This window comes from Magnolia sinica, chromosome 17, assembly GCF_029962835.1.
Source record: "Magnolia sinica isolate HGM2019 chromosome 17, MsV1, whole genome shotgun sequence".
Lineage (NCBI taxonomy): Eukaryota > Viridiplantae > Streptophyta > Magnoliopsida > Magnoliales > Magnoliaceae > Magnolia > Magnolia sinica.
In genome coordinates this window covers 50,388,838-50,397,002 of record NC_080589.1, presented here as the reverse complement: position 1 = coordinate 50,397,002, position 8,165 = coordinate 50,388,838, and the positions used below count along the sequence as shown (strand labels likewise).

Genomic DNA, 8,165 nt, shown 5'->3' with positions numbered 1-8,165 from the left:
CCCCACATGCCATTTCATAGTCACATTCATACTTGAATACTGCTTCTTTCTGCCCCCAAATTGATGGATCACATTCCATTCACGACCATGGTTTGGCAGTTTGGCACTAGCACATCATGTTGGCCTCAGGAATCATGAACACCCAAACGCACCTTTCATGATTTTCATCAGTATGGCATGGTAGATGTAGAAAAATCAATGTAGACTTGAAAATTTCCAATTGTTTTCAGGTAAGTTGGACAAAGGCGTTGTCCTCAAAGCCATCTGCGTGGGTTTCCAAGAGACCACTGAGCCAGCCGTTTGTTTGAGTGAAGGTCGGTAACAGTTTCCTAAGCATCTCTTTGTTCATCATAGCTTGTAGATCAATTCCTAACGTTCATTTTTCTTATTTGAAATATTATAATAAACAGATATAGAAACGAATGAATGCATGGAAAATAATGGTGGATGCTGGCTTGATAAGGCTGCTAATATTACTGCTTGCAAGGTATTCTGTTAGAGGTAGTAGCTGATGTTTGATTGAAAGAAGTGGTGACTTCGAACCAACGATGGTATAAATGGGGCTTACTTTTTGGTAGGTATAAAGCTGTGGATCTGGTGGGCCTGGTCATGGGAATGAGCCCTGCCCGAATATCTCCCCTATCTCATGATCCCACCCACCATCAATGGAAGTGGACAAAACTAATGGTTCACATTTAATGCGGGAGATTTTGGCTTAGCTCCTCCATTGTAGGGCCTGGACCACCATATGAATGATCCAGACCACCAAAGGCAGGCTTCACTTGTACAGTTATTTGATTTGAGCAGATGCTCAGTTGAACATTATATATTGCCTCGTTCTGTTAAGAGTTCCTAACACAAGCTTTTCCATACAATCTTTACTTGTCCTTGCAAATTCCTATTGAGACTTTCCTTTTTGGCTTTCATTTTACAGCTCCAAAGGTGATGATGATGGTAACAAAATCCTGTTACCTGTAAAGAAAAAGAGCAAAAGAAAAGGCACGAATCAGGTACCAAACAAGCTAAGAGAGTGTTTCAGTTAAGTGAGGCTTTATTTGTGTATAATCTCTTGTACATCAAGTGCATGCTAATGGGCATTGTTACTACAACTGTCAGTATGGTGTAAAAAATAAATCTATATGCATGTTTGATTCAACGTAATTTAAGCATTGGATCATGTTGCTAAATTCAAGGGCTTATTTCAATTTTGATGATCCCTTGTAATGATCAGTATTTTTTTATTTTATTTTATTTTATTTTTTATTCAGCAGTGGATAGATCTAATTGTAATGTGAAACATCATTTTTATTTGAGTAAGATACTGATGTTACTCTGCAAATTGTGAATCTGTTTTAGTAATCTGAGGCATGTTAAAGATGTACCCGATTGGTAGACATCTAATAGATTAGCAATGTTAGGCATCTTGCTTAAGTTCTCTGCTTTTCCAGCAATAACCTCTCTTTTATAGTGAGAAGCTGATGCATCTCCTTTTCTTTTCTTTTCTTTTTTTTAATTTTGTCCAGGGACACTGGACAAGGATAACCGAGCCAGTGGGAGGCCGCCTCTCCTATAAACCTCCAATTTACGATATTAATGCTCCAGATCTGTACATCCAGCTCATGGCGTTTGTTACCTACGTTGTTCTTGCAGGCTTCTCACTGGGACTTCTTGGAAAGTGAGACTTGATTGCAATTCAACAGAAAAGTTCAAGATATGCAAATGGGGCTCCTCTTTGCTCCACATGTGCCAATGTGGTGAATGTGTGAACCACAGGACATTCATTACATGGGTCCATCCATGTTTGTTTCCCAGCCCAGAATTCAGGTCATCTGCTCATCAGGTGGGCCATGTATGTTGTTTGGTGTTGACCATTGGTCAGCTCTCTTGACTCTGTTCAGAAACATACGATTGGGAGCATTTCTCTTGGCCTATTGAAGTTTATCTGTGGGGCCCACCTTTTTGATAATCAAACCATTGCCGCAGTGGGCCCCTGATGGACAGTAGATACCCAAGTTGGTTGGACCCATTCAATATACCCCTTGTTAAATTTTGACAGTGCCCACTAAATTAACAGCTTAGATTATCTTCAGGTGGGCCACATCTAGACATATCTAGGTCAAATAAAACAAAATGATAAAACCATCTGTTCTAATCAAGCACTCCATATAATACCTCCCATTTTTCCTGAGGAACATCTGGCCCACTTGATGAGCAAGACCAGCTTGATTTTGTTTTCTTGCATGCATATACTCTGGGACATGGTTGGTGATCTGGATCTCACAAATGTGACCCACCTAGACCTGTGGTGTGAGTCGAACGAGCGAATCCCATTCGCATAGCTCTAAAAGCTTCCTTTTCATATCACATTTTGTTTTTTTAATCCCTCCCTTTTCTTTTAATATTTTTCTCCTGTGGTAAATGTAGGTTTAGCCCAGAAGCTCTGAGCCTACAGTTCACAAAGGGAGTAAGGGACTGCTCGGATGGTTGTTGTAGGTCGCCTTGCTCAAAGTCCTTCTATATTCATTGGGGAGCAGTGAAGCTCCACTGCTGAACATTATCGCTTATGCAGGGTATGCTTTTACAGGGATGTCGGTAGCCGTTCTTGCTTAGATCTTCTGGAGCTATGCGTATTACTTCATGATGCCATTTGTCATATCAAGGTACAAAATCTCTCTCTCTCTCTCTCTCTCTCTCTCTCTCTCTCTCTCTCTCTCTCTCTCTCTCTCCCTCCTCTTTTTTGTTTTTCTTGGATCGGATCCGAAACTGGGCCAATCTGATCCGACTCGGTTTTCCTGACCGAGTCGAACTCGGATCGGTCCAGGGCCACATGGGTTAGGATCGGATTGGGTTGGGAAGAAACTACGGCACAAAGCAATGATCAAATTTACTATTTAGAGAACATTACAGAGATGGAGAGAACTTACAATCAAAACCTAGCTCTCTCTCTCTCTCTCTCTCTCTCTCTCTCTCTCTCTCTCTCTCTCTCTCTCTCTCTCTCTCTCTTCTCCGAGATTTCCGTCTCCAAAGAAGGAGAAAGCTCCTCCTCCATCTTCGGTTCTCGTCTTCATCGGATCTCTCTCTATCTCTCTCTCCGATCATTAGATCCTTGAAATACAGTGAGCTTTTTTCCAAATATTCTCCACTTAGGGTTTATTTTTTCAAAAAAAAATTCTCATTTTTTGGTGCTTAATCTATTTTAATCTGAATCCAGCTTATGTCTCTTGATTCTGAGAGATTTCGTTGCATTTTGATCCGGTTCAACAAATAACAACTACAACATTTTTGGCAAAATGCAGCTTTTCACTCATTTACTAGTTCTCAACTTTTTTTTTTCCTTTTGGTCTTGGGCAGGGGTGGCTGCTACTCTATAAAAGCCAATAAATGCAGGGTGTGGCTGCTACTCCGGATTCTTAGTTAATCAAGAAAAGGGATGCTATTTATCAATATTTGATCTGACATAGCATATAAGTGGTGAAATTAAGCTGTCCAAATTACAAATAAAAAATTAAAAACCAATTAACGACCCATATACTAAGTGCACTAACTAATGTTAAATTACAACTTTTGGTGTGTGCAGGTGGATTATATTCTGGGCGCAAACCCGAAACGAATTAGTTATATGGTAGGGTTTGGGCCCGCTTATCCATTGCAAGTCCATCACAGGGCGGCGTCAATCGTGTCCATAAAGAAGGACCGCACCCCTGTGTCGTGCCAAGATGGTTTCAAAAAATGGTTCAACAAAAAATGCGCCTAATTCGAATGTGTTGGATGGTGCGATTTTGGTTCATTTCCTTTTGCTATTGAAATGCCAGGTATTTACTTAGCATTTAGAAACTGCGCGCTGCTCCTGGTTTATTTTTCTTTCTTGGATAGACTTGGTAGAAGAGAAGTATCTTGTCCCAGCTTCTTAGGCTCTGCTTCAAGGATCTTTTTTTCTTGGTTGCCAAAATTCCTATCTAGGACCCTATCTTGTGTGAGTGAAAAAGCCATCTTGTCCATTATCACCATCTCTATCATGGTCCTGTTAGAGTATCTAGGGTAAATTAATGGAATCTTGCGAATATGAATGAACTGAATGAATCATATTTATCATCTACATTTTGACTCTTGAGTTTTCTTATTTCTTTAGGTTTTGGATGCTTCCTAGTACATGCCTGACGAGCAGCAAAATCCACTTCAAGAATATCAGGTGATGAATTTTGGTTGCTTTTTCTTTCTAAACTTTTTCATACTTGGTGTGTTTTTCTTACTGGTTTTCTATTACAAGGCCAATTTTTGTTTCCTCTGTTGCTTATGATTTGCAATACCTGCCAGCAAGCAATTGAGTAAGGGTTATATTGTGGTGCTTGTAAGCCTTGTAGCACCGTATAGTTTGATACAATGACAATTTACTAATGTGATTGAAGTTCCAATTGAAGGCAAATCATTAAGAAAAAAGGACATGAAAAAAGAAAGAAAAGAGAAGAAAATTTCCAACTGCAAGCTTGCCAAGTTTTTTTTTTGTTAATGTCGGTATAATGATATTTGATTAGCAAGTATATTTTGCAATATTTACTGGACATGTCTATAGTAACCACCATATATTATCCTGCTGCATATTGAAGCTTGTGTTACAGATGGCTAGCTATGTTTACACGTAAAAAACTGAGCCGTCTACTTTTGTATTTAAGCATGCGGTGTACATGTTAGCAATCAATCAAATTCCATCTGCAAGAAGTTTTTTAATTTATTTTTACTGTGACACTTTCCCAACTATAGAGGTGACTTGTGAGGCTGATTGTCCTTTTATTTTCTTGTTTATCATGGGCCTTGATTGTTTATAAAGGTTCAAGTCTTCAACAAATAGAGGGCCTGGTTCTGTAACACTCTACGTCTCCAAGTAGTATAATCTCAATGCTCTCAATGCTATGTCACTTACCGAATTAGCTATGCTTCTCAACCGATCGTAGGGAAACTTCCCAAGGAGGGATTTGGGCTCATTGCAAGAAAAGGGCCTACATCACACATAGTGGATACATGATCATGGCCAGTGAGGTTGGTGTTGTAGACATCTGCCAAAAGATGTGGCTAGGAAAGGAAGACATATGATCGGTCCAGAAGGGGACCTTACTGAAATAGTTCATGTGGAAGGCTAGGAAAGAAAGACATTTATAGTTTGTTTTGAAAACTTTAGATAGACCATTAATTGTTTTATTGATATTGTTCTAATTGTTGTCTTGATGAATGTTAAATGGGTGAAATATGCACATGCTTAATCATTTTTTGATTATGATATTGTTAGCTTTGGTTGATAGAGAAATGAGGTCAAAAACCGAATTTAGCCTTGGTTGATACCAAAAGAGGCTAAATCCATCTTTAGTCTCGATTTTGCCTCAGTTACCTAAACTGAGACTACAACTCCCATGGCTAAAGGCTTTAGCCTCGGTTGTTGAGAACTGAGGTTTAAAATAGTTTTAACTTCGGTTAGAGGCAATTGAGGCTAAATTTGGATTTAGTCTCAGTTGAAAACAATGGAGGTTAAAATTTTGATTTAGCCTCATTTCGAAAAAACTGAAGCTAAAAAGGTTCTTTTGGCTTCACTTGAAGAACCGAGGCTATAAAAGTCATTTTAGCCTTGGTTGCTAAAACTGAGGCTAAAGCATTTAGCCATGAGGGTTTCAACCTCGGTTTGGATAACTGAGGAAAAACTGAGGCGAAAGGTTTTAGCCTTAATTTTTTTTCTTTTTCGCCTCAGTTTTGAATTGAGGCTAAAGCCTCCTTTTCTTGTAGTGTGTTGTTGCATTAGGAGCATCATCTGCTCCAACCTATCAGGGAAAGAGGCCACCTGAGGCGCGTGTCGTGTCGATGTAGACACACAATTCTGAGACAAAACTGGTGGTGCACTAGGCGTTGGCCCATTGATAGGGCCAGTGGCCGGCTGTGAATCCGGCATTGCCTCGCCACTCGGACCCAAATTAGGGTCCATTTGGCTATCACTCGGGTAAGGGGCCCTGTCTATCATTTTGCCAAATAAGAGATGGGCCGTGTTCCGAGTAGTTTTAGGAGGCATTCCCTGTATACAATAGAGAACATAACATTCATTGGATCAGGATAACCTCATCCATTCTTCCTAAACATTGTACACATTTCTAACAAAAGAAGTTCTATGCATTCCATTTAAGAAAATTTGTCACAATACACATGATGTAACATTACATGAATCATGACAGAGAATGCATGTGAGCTAATTTGAACAAAAGTTTCAACACTTACTAACCTAACATCCAACTAGGCCTAGTAAGGGCATTACAAAGAAGACAAGAAACAAAGAAAATAAGAAGACAACAACTACTCATGACTAGTCCTTCGACTCGGGCGAAGGTGGAGGCACACGCTTATCCTGCATACAACACAAGAGGGACTTCAAGTGCACGACATTCTCTTGAATTTCTGTTTCAAGTAGGCTTGATTTTCTTCAAACTTTTGCTTCTACTGAGCCTGGTTCTCTTCAATCTTAGCCATGCGGGCTTCTAAGGCGACACAATCATTGTGGTCTTCATGTGTAGTAGGAGGTCCCCCATCTCAGTCTTGGGCCTCCTCTTCTTCTTTCTGCTCTTCCTCCTCACCCATTTCCTCTTCTCCACTACTACCCTCTTCTTCGTTGCTATCCTCTTCTTCATTACCAACCTCCTCTTACTTCCTTCCTCTTCTTTAGTTTCTTCTTCTATCTCGTCCCCATACTCATCAAGCCCTGCATGGCGTTGCCTGGGGCCTATGCCCATATTGTTGAGTGTGGTTTCACTGATGAAGTGGATTGGGAGGACGTTTTCCATATGGAGTCTGAAATTAAAGTTAACGAGCTATCTTGCAAATAAGTCGACCGAAAGGTAGTGAGGAGTCTTCCCTAGTAAATCGTGCAGTGCTGATTATTTGAATCAAGGCAAGAGTAGGTAGGCATATTTTCTCCCCTTGTCCAACTCTGTACAAGAAGTCCACCATGAAGCGAGTGCATTAGGTGCGGTCTCTCCACCTAGGATACACGTTATACGTGCATATGTAGTGGAGCAGGTGGAAGTCGTTCGCCATCTTAGTCGAAGCGAGGCTATTTCCTCACCTCCACTGCTCAAGTTGGCCGCATAGGAAACGTGTACGGCGATTTCTTTCTCGTTTACTAGCGAGATGAGTTTCACTAGCATATACCACACCACGTTCAATTCCCATAATACGAGCCATCACATCCACATCTACTATGGCTTCCTACCTCCCCAAAGGAACGGTAAACTGAAGAGACTCTATAAGTAGGTTCCGTATGTGGGCATAAAAGGCTCGCACGGCGCTTTCACTCACATGAGTGTTTCCCTCGAATATGGGACCCCACCCATTTTCCAAGAGAAAGTCGATAACTGGATACAGTCCAAACAACTTTTCATCGACATGTGCTTCAAATATAACTTTGCGGTTACGGAAATTACCAAGTTGGGCACCCACTGGTAGAGACCTTTCCAACGGGATTTGAGGATCGAGGTCCCGTTTGGATCTTCGCTCTCGCTTGACACTTGCACTAGTCTCAGCGCTCAACTTCTTGGTAGTACGGTGTGGTCAGCTCGGTCTGGCCTCATCCGGGTCCGCTCTTTTCTTTTCCATAAGGGAAAGAAGCGTTGAGATAGAGAAGATAGCGGTGACTAGCTCAAAGAGAGCCATGGAGTTGGAAAAAGAGTAAGAATTAAATGGATTTGAGGATATGGGAAGTATGAGACACAAAATGGGGATTTTTGTGCTCAAATAAAGTGGAAATAGTGAAGATGGAGAGTTGTATGGGATATTTTTAGGGGATTGGTGGTGAATGAGTATAGGATGAAGAAGATTTGGAAGATTTGAGTGAATGGAAGTGAGGATTTGAGAGAGAAATGGGGTTTTGGAGGGTTGGAAAACATGAAATGGGAGTGAAATGGGGTAAAGGGGGTTTATGGGAGGGGCCCACACATGGGACAGGCCCCACATGCTCGGCCGGTCGGCGGTGCTCCGCTGCCCTCGCAGTCGCCCCTCTGTGGAGGCGGGCAGTGCCATTACGCCCCTCTAAGGTGGTGGCCACCCCCTCCCGGAGTGTCATGGGTGTGCATGGGACCCCTGGGCCCTATCGTACTTCGTACTTTGGGTCTTTAAGCCTGCACAGTCTGTTTCCCTAG

The 8,165-nt window shown here is 41.4% G+C and overlaps 1 long non-coding RNA gene across 1 annotated transcript; it reads left to right on the top strand.

Moving 5' to 3' along the window:
* Positions 1-2,960: 2,960 nt before the first annotated feature.
* Positions 2,961-5,130, top strand: LOC131231201 (uncharacterized). Its single transcript, XR_009164242.1, has 3 exons — positions 2,961-3,116; positions 4,130-4,189; positions 4,950-5,130. It is a non-coding gene; the product is annotated as an uncharacterized LOC131231201 (long non-coding RNA).
* Positions 5,131-8,165: the final 3,035 nt, after the last annotated feature.